Source organism: Phocoena sinus, chromosome 8 (genome assembly GCF_008692025.1).
Source record: "Phocoena sinus isolate mPhoSin1 chromosome 8, mPhoSin1.pri, whole genome shotgun sequence".
Classification (NCBI taxonomy): Eukaryota; Metazoa; Chordata; class Mammalia; order Artiodactyla; family Phocoenidae; genus Phocoena; species Phocoena sinus.
The window spans coordinates 665,651-682,666 of NC_045770.1; the positions used below are offsets into that span (position 1 = coordinate 665,651).

The 17,016-nt window shown below is 52.0% G+C and overlaps 1 pseudogene; it reads left to right on the top strand.

Annotated features, from left to right (window-relative positions):
- Positions 1-155, top strand: LOC116758706 (annotated as a pseudogene).
- The last annotated feature ends 16,861 nt before the right edge of the window (positions 156-17,016 follow it).

The following is a 17,016-nucleotide window of genomic DNA, read 5'->3' on the forward strand; positions in this document are numbered from 1 at the left end:
ATGGGTCACCAGCAGCTCTACTGGAGCCATCTGGGAAAATTCGGCCAGGGTTCTCGCTCAGACCGGCACGGTGTGATCCGGGAATATGGCTCAATATACGCTGCCCGTGTTTCTGCCCGTACGCGAAGGACATCAGCTTCCTTAGGTTGGACTAAGTGTGAACTTCTTGAATGGGTCATCAAGCATATCTACCTTCCTCAGAAACAATACTAACTCTTTGCATATAAAATAAAAAATTTTAAACTTCAGAAATACCCACAATGAAACTCACTTCTGGATATCTGCCTGTGATTTATGGGGGAGGGGAAGTCAGGTGGTAAAGTTGACCTCCTATTGCTAGATTGATAATAAAAATTACATATAAAAAGTGCCGAGGGTGGTCTTTCAGTTAAGTGACTAGTCCCATGGATGACTGGATCTGAGCCTAGACCTTCACAGTTACCTCGGGTGTCTAGAACATGGCACCCATGGGGTCACCGTCGCAGGTTCCCAGCCACAAACTCTCACTTCTCTCATCCAGCTGAATTCTGTAGCTTCCGTGACAAAGGGGAAGAAATTCTAAGAGAGAGGGAATGAAACTGTTAATGACCCGGGTCCTTGGACTCATTAATCAATAGAAATTGATCAGAGGCCAGAGGGGAAATTCAGGCAAGGCTTTACTGGGGCCCCTGCAGCACAGGGAGTGCAAGCAAGTAACAGGTGCCCTTGCTGCTCCCCAAGGAGGGCGGGCTGGTCCCTTAAATGGGGTGAGGGTAGGGATGGATGCAAGGGTCCGGCCAGAGGTGGGGCTCGGGTGCTCTGCCCACCCCCTCGGTGGTGCTGTGTGCAGGGATTGTGCACAGGACCCGGCTCTTGCCTGTGGCACCTCAGAAGTGGCTGTTGGTTTGTGGCCTTTTTGTATCTTGTTGTTGATAATTTGCACACCCTGCGGCTGGCGTGCAGTTATTTTTAGTCCCTTATAGTTTCTTTGTATCTGCTGCTCAAGGAGATGTTTGTCCAGGTGCAGGTCCTGCAGCAAAGGGCCCAGGGCCCAGCCTGTCTCAAAACCAGAATTTACTCTATGGCAAATGCATTACTTACAAAGTTACGTTTCAACTTTATGGCGACCTTGTGAGATGGGAGCTGTTATCCCTGTTTACAGATGAGAGCCAGGGTCCATTCTCTTAAGCAACATGCCAACTTCACATAATCGAGGAAATCATGAGACCATCATTCAGACCAGAATCTGCCTGGTTCCAGTCTTCCTGTTACCAGACACAAGTTCATGTGCCTGACACAGAGTGAGGCCAAACAATGCCGAAACATCTGAGTCTGGAGCAGAAAAAGGGTTATAGCAGAGCTGAGCAAGGAGACGGGTGGCTCATGCCCCCCAAACCCCCCGAACTCCCAAAGGCTTTCAGCAGAGCATTTCTAAAGGCCAGGTGAGGGGGGCGGGTCGCAGGGCATGCGAGCAGCTTGTGCACCGTTCTCTGGTTGGTTGATGGTGAGGTCACAGGGTCAACATTATCAGTCCTGAGGCTCCAGGAGGCCTGGGTCCTCAGGTAGTTAACATCTTCCATTTGGTGGTGGTTTTAGCATCTGTAAAGCAACTCAGGAAGTGTGCATCAGGTACTATGATCTGGCTACTTCAGAGGGGAGCCCATACGGGCGAGGATATGGGCCCATACGGTCCTGCTCGGTTACATTCCCACTACCATCGTTCACAGAACCCAAGATCGGGAAAGCGGCTTTGGAATCTTCTAGACGAGCTCCTCTAACACACCTGAGGAGACGGAGACTAAAAAGTCACGAGACTGATGGAATTAGCTCAGCTGTTAGCGGTGTGACCAGGTTGGTTTGGGACTTCCGGTTTGTTTTTCTTTTCACACCACCGTTTGAGGGTACAACCCACCGTGTGCATCTCCACAGCTCCTAGAAGGGCACTCAGAGCTTATGAGGACTTGGATGCGTGACAGAGTTTTAATCCACACCCTTGAAGACATCCTGCTTTTTAAAATAAACATAAATATCACACTGTTGAAAATGGAGGAAGACAGTGTTCTCACTTGCCGGCTGCCCTTTGAGCCAACGGGGCTGGGGGCCGGCAGAGAAGGAGGTGCACCCAGCTCCACGTGCGCCGCGCCGGCCAACCTGGAGGGGCTGAGGACCCACTGAGTGGCTTCGCAGACACAGGAGACCCCCTGGGCGGATCGCGGCCAATTCCGAGGTCTTCTCTGATAATAGCACCAGTTTAATTATAATCCAGAGTTTGCTTACATCTCGAGTATGTTTCATTTCAAATGTGACTTTCCAGCTCCTTCTCTCTCCTTTTTTTCGCTTCGTGCCATAAAATATTTGCATATTTGAATGTCAAGATTTTCCAAGTGCTGGAAGCAACAGGCTCTGGTATGTTCTCAAGTTATTTTGTACAGCAGCATCTGTCTTGTTTCAGCAGCCACCAGAGCTGAGAAGTGACCCAAGAGCAGCCTGCCAGGAAGACAGAGTGTGGGATCCAAGGGGGCTCCTCCTAAAACACAGCCCACCAGGGCGGGGGCCCTGTCATCCCAGGCAGCTTCAGAACACGTTTCCCCAGCTTATTTTTATTTATGTATTTATTTTAAAAGAAAGGCAGATAACCAAAGGAAACAAATACTGAATGACAGCTACAGAATGTATCTTTGGAACTTGCTAGACTAATTACTGAGGCTCCAAAATCACTTTAAAAGCAACACATTTTGTTTTGCAATATACATTTTTGTTGCCAATTTTTTTTTTTTTTTTTGGTAATTTCAATCAGAATCCACCTCAAACTGGATTGTTGATTGCCAGAGAAGTGGCATCAGGAGGGAATACTCTCATTAGGGCAGCACATTTCAAGGAAGTGCCTGACTTTTTTCTGTATATAGAATGATGTCAGGAAAACTTTTCTACAATATTTTCTCAGAGCTGTATACGGCTTCCTTCTGAAGTGATGCCTTCTGTTCAAGCAATTATAATAGTAGCTGCTTACATGTACCAGGAGAAACCTAGTCTAATCCTCACGGCACCCCTAGGTAGTAGGCATCCTTATTACCTGCATTTATAGGTACGTAAACTGAGGCTCAGGGAAGACGCTTTTCTGAAGGGCATATGATGGAAAATGGTGGAGACTGGATTTGGTGGGAGATTATTTGCATTTACTGTGTGCGTTGTATTATTGTTATTTGTAAAGAGACCAGGACAGCAAGAGCTACTCATTTAACATCCTGATGTTTGAATGCTCAGACCCTGAGTTTTCTAGGGATCGTCTGACAATTTCCAGAAAATATGATTTTCTGTTAATATTTGATCAAGGAAATAGGACTCTGGCTTAAACGCAGAAATGTGACTGACACTTGCCAGAAACATCTGTTCATTTAACAAAAATGTATTAAGTACCTACCGTGTGTCAGGGACTGTGGTCCCCACGGGGGAAATAGTTGTGAGCAAGTAGAGCTCTTCTGGAAATTTAGAATATGACACTGAGCACAAGGAGAAGGTCCAGATTGTCTGGGTGGGGCCATTCTGTCCATCCCATCAGAGAGTCTTTTACCCTGATCGGAGATGCTCTCGGAATCCGATAGGTGACCTAGTTAATCTAAGCGTACCTTGCTGTTTCATTCACTCATTCAATTATTTACGTGATTCATATTTATTTAATACCTAGTGTGTACCATGGACCTCAGTCAGGTACAGTTCCTGTTCTCATTGAGCCAAGAGGGTGATGGCAAGTATGAACCAATAAACACGTAAAAAATACAATCGTGACTTAGCAAGTACTAGGGGCCGGGGGCCTCTCTGAGGAATGTTTGAGCTTGGGGGCTGCTCTGTACGGCTCTGGGGACTGTTGTGGGAGGGATGGCAGCCAAGCCCAGCCTGTTCTCCAGGCTGAGGGCCTGCATGGCCGGCACCGCCCAGGATAGCCGTCTCTTCCTCATTCTCACGGTCACGTTTGGGGGGGGTGGCCCCGAGGAGGTGCCAGCCAGGTGCGGCAGGGTGACAGGAGGGAGGCGTGGATGGGCTTGGGGTGGGGCCTCGCCAGCCACAGGCAGCCTCGGGACTCAGTCTCAGTGCGTGAGAAGCTGTAGAAGCTTCAAGCAGAGTTTGTATTTTTGAAAGCAATCTCCGTCTTCAGCCTTTTCGCAGGGCCTACACCTCCAGTCTCCCCACAACCTCTCTAAGCCACTACCCCGTCATCTGTAAAACAGGTGTTAATACCTGTGTGTTTCAAGGCTTTTTAAAAAATAAGTAACAAAGTGACACATGTCAGGTTCCCGTGAGCACCCTTCTAGGTGGCCTCCGCGCAGAGAAATCGTAATGGACGATGCTCGGGAGTGTGGCTTGAGTCCCACAGACCAGATCCTCTGGTTTGCCATCAAGAGTTACACTTCCTACCAAATGTAAGGTAGACAGCTAGTGGGAAGCAGCCGCACAGCACAGGGAGATCAGCTCGGTGCTTTGTGACCACCCAGAGGGGTGGGATAGGGAGGGTGGGAGGGAGACGCAAGAGGGAAGAGATATGGGGATATATGTATATATATAGCTGACTCACTTTGTTATAAAGCAGAAACTAACACACCATTGTAAAGCAATTATACTCCAATAAAGATGTAAATAAATAAATAAATAAAGAGTTAACGCTTCCTGTTTGGAATAAGAATTGTTCTGTCACGATGATTCAAAGAAGGTCACAGCAATTGATTGGGAGCGGGGTCCTTGTCCTTTGCACTTGCCTCTCCAACATCTGTCTCTCCGTCAGTGCTGATAACTTAGAAGGACTGTGGGAAGAACCTCAGCCCACCCATCCTCAGCACTGGTGTGTGCGCACACGTGTGTGTGTGTGCGCCAGTGTGTGGTCTTTGCAGGCAATCACCCAGAGGACGTGATGTTGCTGTAAGCTCCTTCAACTTGAGAAAACTATAAAAGATGCAGTTTTAAAAAGCTGACACCTCTGTTATATTTTGGTATCTGTCTGAACGAGTGCAGCATTTAGAGACCCACAGACTTCTCGCCGACAGCTCTGCAGGTACAGTCTGTCCTAAAAGGTATTTCCTGTGGCTTCAGGCCTGGCTGAGATGGATAAAGTGGGGCCCCTGGGGGCGGGGACATCTGGGCCGCGTCTCAGGTCACTGGAGCCTGTGGCTTTACCCATCAGGATGTGGCAGTGACTCTCTCCTCCCCTGCCTGGGCCGCCGCAGAGCCTGGCGGGCTTGCTGGATGACGCTGTTGAGCGGCGAGCAGACAGGCTGGACCTGGTGCAGCTCACACAGGGGCTGGAGCTCAGGAGGCTGAGCGGGGTCAAGGGGTGATGTGTTCAAGGTGTACGAAGTGATGAGTTGACTTACACAATGTTCGGTGTCAATCACATCTCAGTAAAGCTGGAAAAATAAATAAATAAAACTCTTCTGGAAAAAAAATGAGGTGAGGTAAGGACTGTCGCAGTTAGAAAGGCGCAAATGCTCTGAAAGTAGGAAACATCTTAGATCCTTAGACCCAAGGCTGTGACCCAGGCCGCTAAGCCCTGGTCCTGGCCCTCAGCTCCTTTGGTGAGGGGGCAGAGGAGACCCCCGGGACGCAGGCCCAGGGAGGAGACCACCGCCTTGCTGCTGTGTCTAAATTACACGTGTTTTCGTCAGATCTGTTAGCAGCACGTCACCGCCTTCTCAAGTACAGCCAGGAAGTAGGAACCCGCAGTCCCGAGGGGGAGACTTGGAGGGGCTGGGCCCAGCTTTGTGAACAAAGTGGCTGGTTTTTCATTAATAAAATGGCTCAGGCCTCTGGTTTCTCACCCACCTGTGGAGTCCACCTTCAGTCCTTAACCCAGCTCAGCTTCTAGAAAGACTAGTCCTGCCCTGAAAGTGCCCGAGACACAGATGGGCACAGCCTTGCCCACCTGTCTCTCTGCTGCAAGCAGGGATGGAGGGAGGTACGGGCTGGAGGGCTTCAAGCAGGAAGGCTGGTTTGGAATGACTGGGGGGGCTCGCTGGGATGGGAAGGATGGGGCAGCCCACCGTGATGCTCAGGGCTGTCTTGGTTGTCACACTCACCCAGGTCCCACGTCCTGGGAACACTTCGGTCCCCGGTAAGCTGAGATGGCTGGTCACCCTGGGAAGGTACTAATGATGTCGCCGCAGGCCTCCAGCCAGCAGACCGGCCTTGTCGCAAAGCCTTTCCTGGTAGAGGTGTCACATCCGACCAGGATTTTCTGGGCTCTGGGACAAGAGGAGATGTTAAGTGCAAGCGTGGTGTCGTGGGACGTTACCACCAGCGTCCCCGTGTCCCCTCAGCCCCTGCTTCGACCGCTCACCAAGCAAGCAAATGAACGTGCAGACCTGGAGAGAATCTGGAGACCCCCGGCCTCCCCCCCGCCGTGCGTGCCCGCCCCGCCCCGTGCTGCTGCCTCCAGAGGACAGGCACTTCATCTGCCCACAGCGGACGCAGCTTCCTGAGCTTCCCCTGCACAAGGTCTCTTGTTTTCATCAGGTGACGGGTTAAGGGTGCGATTCATGGCCAGAGGGTCAGGGACAGAGCTGGGGGTAGACATCCAGGGGCCGGTCTCCTCCACCAGGTCACGGAGGCACGTCGCTCAGTGAGGCAGGGCCTCCTGGGCAGGGCCAGAGGGGACCGTGGACTGGCCCAGCCCTGTGCTCAGCCTTCGCATGTAGCACCTCGTGAAATCCTCTCAAGCCTCAGGATGTGTCGCCGCCCCCTTCCAGAAGACAGATGAAAACCCAGGCTCAGGGCACACGCCGAGGTCAAGGCAGAGCTGAAACCAGAAGCAGGTCTTCTGACTCTGGCCCAGGCCCTCGATCCCCAGGGGCCTCCGTGGAGTCCTCTGTTTCGGCGGCGAGTGTGCACCGTGCAGGGGTCTAGAGGTGGTCATGGTCTGCCTCGGTCCTGCCCAGAGGGGCGGGATGACTGGCCTGCCCCTGACGGCTGTCCCGTGGCCTTGCTTCGGCCGGCACCGCAGCGGTCTCCCCACTTTGGAAGAGAGTCCTCCCAGCCAGTGCCCAGAGATCACGCTGTCGGTGGCGAATGGTCTGGAAAAGCTGTAATTACCCCTTCTCAACCCCAGGGGGGCTGCACCTGTTTCCTGTTTAAGGTCCCTGTGTACAGACAGCAACACTGTCCTCACAGGTGGGCGGGAAGGAGCATGTTGAGGGAGGTGACGCGATGCCACGTGACAGCCGGCCGTGGCTCTCAGCTGTGGTCCGGCGTGGTCACCAAGCTCCCCACCCCACCCGGAGGCTGGCAAAGTCTCCTTATTCTTTCCTTTAAAACGTGTATAATAAGTTCCTCCTACGTGCCTGGCACTTTTTATCTGGAAATATTACTCATGAAGTAAGTTTTTTTTTCTTTAAAATCACTCCTGTGGGAAGCTGCTTCCCTTCGGCTGGGAGAAAGGAGGGAGGTGGAGGCCCCCCTAGCCCGTCTCACAGGCCTCTTCCTTCCACGGGGTCGTGGGGATGGGGCTGCTGGGGGGAGGAGGGTGATGACTGTCCCTGAAGGGAGTCCCATGGGGAGCCGGGCACCAGGGGGCATCCCTGCCACCACTTCTGGGTCAGGACCTGCCGTCTGGAGGCCAAGACGTGAGAGCAGCTCCCGCTTCGCTCCTGGAGACGAAGCTCCTAACGGCCACGTCTGCTCTGCCAGGAGGCCCCGCAGTGCTGGGCAGCCTGGGCTCACCCAGGGCCTGGGGGCCTCGAGTGACACTGGGTGGGTCCACCACAGCCTGGGCGGGGGAGGGGAGGGAAGGATGGGCTGGAGCATCGGCTCCGGCCTCTCCCGTCCTCCTCACAGGTTCATCTGTTCACTCATTTGTTCTCTCAGCAAGTTATCTGTGTCTCTGATACATGCCAGCTGCGGCTCTGGGCAGCAGAGACACGGTGGAGAGGAGGGACGCTCTCCCCTCTCGGAGCTGCCCTGCTCCTGGGCGAGGCGGACAGGGAGCAGGTGCACAAACTGCGTGGAAGCGACGAGGGAGACCAGGGGGAGGGCGAGGCTGGGGGGTTAGAGATGGGGTGTGTGTGGCGGCTGTGTGTGTGATATTATGTGTGTGGTTGTGTACGGTTGTTGCATGTGAGATTGTTCTCTGTGGTCGCTGCGCGTGTGGTCGCTGCCTGCTGGTCTCGGCCTATCTGTAACCAGCGCTGTGGCAGGACAGGCCCTATTGTTCTTATTGATTGCAAGATGCCCTCAGCAGCAACCATCACGTCCTGGAAATTACACGGCACACCTGGGGCCACACAGCGAGTTGTGAGGGGCTCCGGGGGTGAGCGAGCGAGCAGGGCCTGGGGCTCTGCTTTCACTGGGGTCGAGGGTGGGGGCCTGGGATTTCACAGGCTCAGGCTTTACTGGTGAATTTAAAACAGAAGAGCAGGAATTGAAAGCGCAAAGAGAGAAAACAAGTGGCCCAAGCCGTCAGTCACTGAAATCAACCAGGGTCTCTAAAGCAAAGGGGCCTGGCTGGGGGTCTGGCCATGTGTTTATGCGAGATGCCCCCTACCCCCGCTGCCCAGAAGTGGATGCCTTGCAGTCACAGCCTGTCAGGCACTTGCTTTACAAAAAAAAAACCGAGGTTGGGCCTCAGGCACGGAGATTACGTGCAGGGTGATCAGGGAAGTTTGCCCCAGACGCGTATTTATGTTCAGCAGATACCTGAGCAGTGTGAGGCAGGGGCTGCACGGAAGCTGAGGGAAGAGGTTCCAGTGAACACACACCACGTGCAGAGGCAACCACAGTAACCTGCTTAGGAGAAGAGGCCGGCCTGGGGTGGGCTTCCTGCCCCGGTGAGTAAACGAAGTCCTTGCTTTAGTGTCCGCGGCCCCCGGGACCCAGCCACAAGACCACCTCTGGGATCTGTCTTCTGCGTCCTCTCGTGTCCTAAGGCGCCACCCACACTCACTTCTCCACCGCTCTACACGCATCCAGGGCCCCGAGATCCCAGCTGTCTCTGCACTGACCCACCTCCTGCCAGCAAGGACCCCGTTTCACCCTCTCACTCAGTTCCACACGTGGCCTCCAGACCATGGACACTCTTTCCCCCATGATGACGTTCTTCCAGCATTTGACAAAACACTGCCAAATACATGAGTGACTGTGACCCTCACTACAGGGCAGTGATGGGCAACTTTGTGTGTCCACCTGGCTGGGCCAAGGTGTGCAGATGCAAGTCAGACGTGGTTCTGCAGTGTGTCTGATTGTTCCACGAGGGTATTTTTGGATGAGATTAACATTTAAATCGGTGGACTTAGAATAAAGCAGAGTGTCCTCCATGATGTGGGTGGGCCACGTCCAATCAGTTGAAGGCCCAAATGCAACAAAAGCCTGACGTCCCCTGAGCAAAGGAATTCTGCAGCAGACAGACTTTGGACTTGAGCTGCAACATTGCTCCCCTGGGCCTCCACCCTGCAGGTGTTGGAACTTCCAGCCTACATAATCATGCGAGCCAATTCCTTAAAATAAACTTCTCTCTACACACATCTGTTGGTTCTGTTTCTCTGGAGAGCCCTGACAAATACAGGTGAGAATTATCCCCTATTTACAGACAAAGAAATTGAGGCTCAGAAACGTTAAGTCGCTTATTCATAGCTGGTTAAAGGACTCGAATTCAGCTCTGCTAGGCTTTAAATCTACCAGGTTTTCCTTAAATGCCTGCCTCCTTTGTCCCTTTCGGCTCTGAAATTGCCAACAGTTTTTCACGTCTTAGGGCACTGTGTCTAAATTCCTTCTTGATGTTGAGAGTCTTCATGACATAACTTTATCTTCTCCCTTCCTGTCAGGCAGTTTGTCTCAGCTTCTCAGGTACACACGGGGGAGCAGCTCCTGGGGAAGCGGCAGAATTTATACCCTAAACTGAAGAGACACAGATCATCCAGCAGGTTAACGGTATAATGAAAAGCTAAAGATATAAATCTGCTTTGCAAATATGATGAAAGTAAGGCATCTCTTCTTGGACTAAATAGGGGTTTAAACATAAGTTCCAATGTCAGTGATCTTGTAACCGACAGGGAAGGATAGGCTGGGCATTGATTGGAGCCAGACAACACCAGGGTGACGGTGGTATCTGTGGGCCATGTGGTCACCAACTGATACGGGGCCCACAAGCCACATCTGGCTCTTTAAATTTAAACTAACTATGATGAGGGGGGAGGGATAAATTGGGAGATTGGGATTGACATATACACACTACTGTATATAAAATATTGGGCTGGCCAAAAAGTGCCTTCGGTTTTTAAGTAAAAATAAAAGACACATTTTTCCTTTCACCAAGAACTTTATTGGACAACATATTCACTGTTTTGTTCCACTACCTTCTGCCATTTCTCAGGCAACTTCATGATTCCATCTTCCCAAAACTTTTTACCTTTTTGAGCAAAGAACTGTTCCAGGTGACTTTTACAGTCTTCCAGGGAACTGAATTTTTTTCCATTAAGAGAATTTTGTAAAGACTGAAATAAATGGAAATCCGAAGGTGCAATGTCTGGTGAATATTCATCCTGGCGGATGAATCAGAGCTTCCCAGCCAAGCTGTAGCACTTTTTGCCTGGTCATCAAAGAAACATGCGGTCTTTCGTTATCCTGATGGAAGATGATGCGTTTTCTGTTAACTAATTCCGGACGCTTTCCGTTGAGTGCTGTTCTCAGTTGGTCTAACGGTTCCAACAAGTTAGTACTTGTTGGAATTAATTGTTCGGTTTTCCATAAGGAGCTTATAATAGAGGACTCCCTTCCAATCCCACCATATACACAACATCACCTTCTTTGGATGAAGGCCAGCCTTTGGTGTGGTTGGTGGTGGTTCATTTCACTTGCCCCACTATCTCTTCCATTCCGCATTATTGTACAGTATCCACTTTTCATCGCCCGTCACAATTTGTTTTGAAAACGGAACGTTTTTGTTTCGTTTCAGTAGAGAATCGCATGCGGAAATACGGTCAAGAAGGTTTTTTACGCTTAACTTATGTGGAACCCAAACATCAGAACGATTCATGTAACCAAGCTGGTGCAAATGATTTTCAACGCTCGATTTGGATATTTTGAGTATGTCGGCTATCTCCCGCATGGTATAACACTGATTGTTCTCAATTACTGTCTCGATTTGATCGCTATAAACTTCAACTGGTCTACCCGACTGCGGAGCATCGTCCAGCAAGAAATCTCCAACACGAATCTTTGCAAACCACTTTTGACATGTTTGATCGGTCACAGCGCCTTCTGCATACACTGCACAAATCTTCTTTTGTGTGTTTCAGTTGCGTTTTTACCTTTCTTGAAATAATAAAGCATAATATGCCAAAAATGTTGCTTTTCTTCCCTCTTCAATATTAAAAAGGCTACAGAAAAATTCGCTAATTTTAATGTCTTTTTAAAATGCACGCTGATGTGACAGCTGTCACAATACGATCTAGCGAAATTGTTTTGAACGAAGTTAAAGACAGCAAAGCGCTACTAGAGCCATCTTATGGGAAAAAACGAACTAACCTTTTGGCCAACCCAATAGATAACTAATAAGAACTTACTGTATAGCACAGGGAACTCTACTCAATACTGTGTAATGACCTATATGGGAAAAGAATCTAAAAAAGGAGTGGATGTATGTATTTGTATGACGGATTCACGGTGTTGTACAGCAGAAACTAATACAACGTTGTAAATCAACTATACGCCAGTAAAAATTATTTTTAAAATGAACTATGATCAAATAGAATTAAAGCCTCAGTTCCCCAGTTGTGTTACCCTGAGGAAAGGCCACCTGTGGCTGGCAAGAGGTCACCATGTTGACCGTGTCCACCCGCTGCACCAAGTCCTATCAGACAGCACTGAAGTGGGGAGACTGGCCCCAAATACAAACGTCCCTGAGCCCCCAACACAGCCGGCTAGTGACTGAGGGAAGGCCGAAGAATCCTCACGGTTAAACTGGGGACTAAAATGCCTGTGGGAAGAATCCCTCCCTCAGTTCCGGGGTGGAGAGCAAGGCGTGGGGATGGTGGCTGGGCTGTGGGCAGAGGGCCAGCCCCGCCTAGACCAGGTGCCCAGGGCTGTCCCGCAGGACTCAGCCAGGAGCTCCTTCTGGCTGGAGGCCCAGGTGAGGCCTCTGTCTCTCAGCTGTCAGGTGGTTTCAACAAATGTGTTAGATATGCTTGATACAAATTTATAGACCCAATGAAAAGACATAATATTAGAGTGTTAGATATGCTTGATGCAAACTTATAGACCCAATGAAAAGACATAATATTAGAGTGTTAGATATGCTTGATGCAAACTTATAGACCCAATGAAAAGACATAATATTAGAGTGTTAGATATGCTTGATACAAATTTATAGACCCATTGAAAAGACATAATATTAGAAAGTTTGACTACAATCTATATTGCAAATTATGTTATCCATTAGAGTGCGCTGCTGTTATATCCTAACATAACTTATTCAGTTTGAAGGAAAATGGGGCATTTATAGATTTGATATTATTTTGAATGAACAGAAATCTCAAATCCTGAGGACACTTGGAAACTCTGTCTCTAAGAAGGTCATTCCCACCTGCACAAACAGATGCTCTGGGAGAAAGCAGTGGCTGTGTTTTCTGATTTCCCCTTCTGCTTTTCTCCTCTTACACTTCCAGAATAATTTCAACCTTGTATCAGCCAACCTAAGGCAAACAGGTGATCGTTCCCACTGCAGGGACAGGGCAGAGATCAGATCAGCACCGCTGGGGTGGGGATGCAGGGCTGCTGCCACTGGAGAGCAGACTGTGGCACGCGGTGACACCTGGTGATCCCCACCTGCCTGGGGCGCTCCCTTCCCGGGAGACCGGCTCCAAGGGGTGACCCGAGGCGAAATTCTGAAACCAAAGCATCTGTCTCAGCGCGTCCTCCCCCTTCCTTTCCGGTGGCTTTCCTGGCTCCCAGCTCGTGTTTGATCTGTTCTTATGATACAATGAGAACCCAGTAATACTGCTGTTCCACGTCTCCCGGTTTGTATATTAAGAATAAAATTTACATTTTTAACAAAAAGCTTCCGGAGACAGCGCTGAGCTACAGGCAGTGGGGTGGGGTGGGGGGCGTCTGGCTGAGTCGCCGGTCAGCGTCGCCGGCAGCGCTGAGGTCTCTTACAACATCTGTTCTGTTTCAGCCGCTGTTGCCTGCGCACAGCCCTGGAACTTGGCTTCTAGAGGCGCTGTCAGGTAAGAGGTTTGCCAACGCACCCCTGAGGCTCCGCCGACCCCAAGTGCAGGGGGCCAGTGAGGACCAGGTCAAAGGTCAGTCGGCACCCGGTCCTGGGCAAGTGGTCTGCTGGTCTGGACCTGAGCAGGTTTATGCACAAGGCAGGCTGGGGTTCTGGAAACCTGAGTTGGAGGAGGACTGAGGGAAATCAGGTCTGGACAGAGCAGGGGCTGTGGGAAACGTGTGCCGAGACTGCTTCCTGGGTCAACAGCTGGCCCTCGAGGGCTTGTCCGAGGGGGTCCCCGGGGCAGTGGGCCCTGGTGGGTGGTCGGCACCCCGCGAGTCAACTTCTGGAGGGCCTGGGGGCAAGGCTGGTGGAGCCGGAGGAAGTAGAGTCGTATCTGCGGTCAAGCGAGTTAGAGGTGAAGTGGCTCCAGCACTCCCGTGGACTGGGGCCAGAACCTGGTTGTACCGACACCTCGGTGAACACGTAGGAGCTGGGCCTTCCCCCAGGACCGCCGCGTCAGGGGAGAGGGCTTGCTCTACTTTCTGTGCCCAGCACAGCGTCTGGCTCACTACGAATGCCCAATCTAGGTCTAATCAACACTCATCGAGCTCCCACTGTCCTGGGAATATGGGGCTGAGTGACAGGACGATCCTGTCCCCATGCGAGTAGATGGACAGCGGTGAAGCGGGACGCGACAGCCACGGTCATCTCCGAGGGCTCCGGTGAGTAGAGTGGGGGACTGGAGCATGTCTGGGTGGAGGGACCACCTTGCATTGGGTGGCGGTACCTGAAGGACGAGAAAGAAGCAGCCACGCAACCGCCTGGGGATGGGGAGGCAGCTCCAGGCCGAGGGTAAAACCCCTGGGCAGCAGTGAGCTGGCTGTGTCTGGGATGCAGGAAGGAGGCCAGTGTGGCTTTGGAAGAGGGCATGAGCTCGGAGAGGCCGGCGGGCATCGATCCAGAGTTTCCGAAAGGAGCGCTGTGGGCATTTGGGGTGAGACGGGTGTGGGTGGTAGGTGGCGTTTAGCCCGCTAATTGTTAGCAGCACCTCATCTCCCAAGTCGTTCTGACAACCAAAAATCCCCCAATGCGTCTCCATTCCTACATACTGCCTAACAGGGGCCACTATACATACACAGGACACGTGTATAGGAAGATATTTATCATAAGGAACTGGCTTATGCAATTATGGAGGCTGACAAATCCCAAGAGCTGCAGTCAGCAAGTTGGACCCGGGAGAGAAGATGGTGTGAGGTCCAGTCTGAAGGCCGGCAGTTTCAAGACCCAGGAAGAGCTGATGTTTCAGTTTGAGTCCGAAGACGGGAAAAGACTGCTGTCCCGGCTCAAGGCTGTCAGGCAGGAGGAGTTGCCTGTGACTTTCGGGAGTGTCAGCCCCTTTGTTCTACTCAGACCTTCAGCTGATCGGGTGAGGCCCACCCACACGGGAGAGGGCAATCTGCTTTTTTCAGTCTGCAGATTCACACGTTCATCTCATCTGAAAATCTCATGGACACACCCAAAATAACGTCCGAATACCTGGGCATCCTGTGCCCAGTCAAGTTGACACAAAATTAAGCGTCACAGGCATGTAGGGCCCTGATACTCTTCCCGTGTGTTAAGACCCGGGTGGAGTGAGCTTGCTGGGGTAAGTCATGGGGAAAGTGGGAGGTGACAGTCCCGAGGCACTAAAACTGCCCTGGCCCCGCCTGTTGGTGATCAGGTTTGGGGTGTGTTTTCTTGTACGAATAAGAATAGTAAGAACCGTTTTTAACGGTGCTCAGCAAACCCACACACAGGATCTCATTTCACCTCCCGGTCGTCTTGTGAGGCTGGCTAAGGAAGATGCACCATCATTGCTGTTTTACAGAGAGAACAGCCTCAGAAAGGGTCAGAATTTTGCCAAGTTTGTACCCGTGGTGAGTCAGGGCTGGGGTGACAATGTCTCCCGACGCTGGGGAGGTCGAGGTGGGAGAACAGGGTGGCCGCAGTGTCTGGAGGAAGCTGTGGAGGGCGGGGGGCAGCCACGCGTGCACTGCAGGCAGGAGAAGATCTTCAAGGACGCGGAGTGCTGCCCGAGCCACACAGCGTGATGTAGCAGAGCTGTCACTCACAGGGAGAGACGGCAGCGGGGACGGAGGCTGCTGGCAGTGGCAGCCGGGGCCAGGGTGACTCAGGGAGCAGAAACCGGGGCTGGCAGGGAGGTGGCCCGACGGTGGGGTGAGGACCAGGCAAACCTGTCACCTAAAGCCTCAGAGGGAGAGGCCGGGGAGACGGAAGACAGTGCGGGGGGCGGGGGGACGCGGGCAGCGGTGTGTCCGCAGCCCCTTCCTGGAGATGAGCTGGGGCTGCTGCCCGCCCTGCTTTCCTCCCCGGAAGGCTGGGGCTCGGGAAGGTCTAGAGGAGGCTGCCGGGCCTTTCGGTATCGATGGCGAAGGTGCAGAGAAGCGGGCAAGCCGAGGCCTTGCGCGCTCCCACCCACCCCCCTGGCACATTTTGTGAGTTGTTTCAAGCTGGAGCCCGGTGTGGACACCGTGCACGGGACCTGCCTGCCTCAGGGAGAGGGCTGGGGGTGGGGGAGAGGAGGCAGGAGCCTGTCCTGGGGGGTCTCCTCACCGCGTCGGGGAGGATGGCTGACTCACGGGCCCAAGCCACCCGGGGACCACAGTGAGCTGTCCCGTGGGCAGGGCTTCCTGTGTCTCAGGAGCAGGAACCTGCCACAGCAAAGTCTGGGCGGGGAGGCCGGGAGCGAGGCTGCGGGGAGGCTGGGCCATGGGAGTCCTGGACCCCCAGAGAAGCGCGGTCATGTGGAGAACAGAAGGGAGAAGACCTGGGAGTCTGGAAACAATGGCCTTTCTCCCCGCAGAGTCCTTGGAGGCGGCCTTGCGGGTGGAGGCACCGGCTCTGGGTCGTGGCCTGGAGGACGTACAGTGTGGATGTGGACCTGGTGCCCCCTGGAGCTGGACCCACACAGGCCCTGCCAGGGGCCGGGGCTGGTCCCTCCCTCTGTGAGAGGTCCAGGCTGCTGGGACCTCTGCCCCACCCATCTTTCTGGCCCTCTGCTCACAGGCACCGAAGCCCCCTCATTTCTGGGCCAGTGTCACCCGCCCCGCTGCTGGGTGCACACCCCGAGTTCTCACTGAAGCCGGGCCTGCCTTTTCCGTCACACAGCACAGTTCTGTTAATCCCCGAGCTTTGCCTTGCTTTGTGTGTCTGCATCCATCACCTCTATTCATGGCTGTCCTACACCCATCCATCCATCAACGCATCTAGCCATCATCTGTTTTCCTTTTTTAAAGTTATTTTATCCAGGTATGATTGACCTATAACATTATATTAGTTTCAGGTGTACAACATAGTGATTTGTGTACACTGCAAAATGAATCGATAACAGCTGTCACCATGCATTGCTACAAAAAACTTCTTTCTTGTGATGAGAACTTTAAAGCTTTACTCTTTGAGCAACTTTCAAATACGTAAAATAGTATTAGTAACTGTAGTTGCCATGCTGTACATCCCCATGACTTATTTATTTTATAACTGAATTTGTACCTTTTGACCCCCTTCACCCATTTCACATCCCCCCCCCCCGACTTGTGTAGCCACCAACGTGTTCTCTGTAGGTACGAGCTTGTTCTGTTTGGTTTTTAGATTCCACATATAAGTGAGATCATACAGTGTTTGTCTTTCTCTGACTTATTTCACTGAGCATAATGACCTCGAGGACCACCCATGTTGCTGCAGATGGCAAGATTTCCTTCTTTTTATTTGTATATGGACCACATCTTCTTTATCCATTCACCCATAGATGGACATTCAGATTGCTTCCATGTCTTGGCTATTGTAAATAG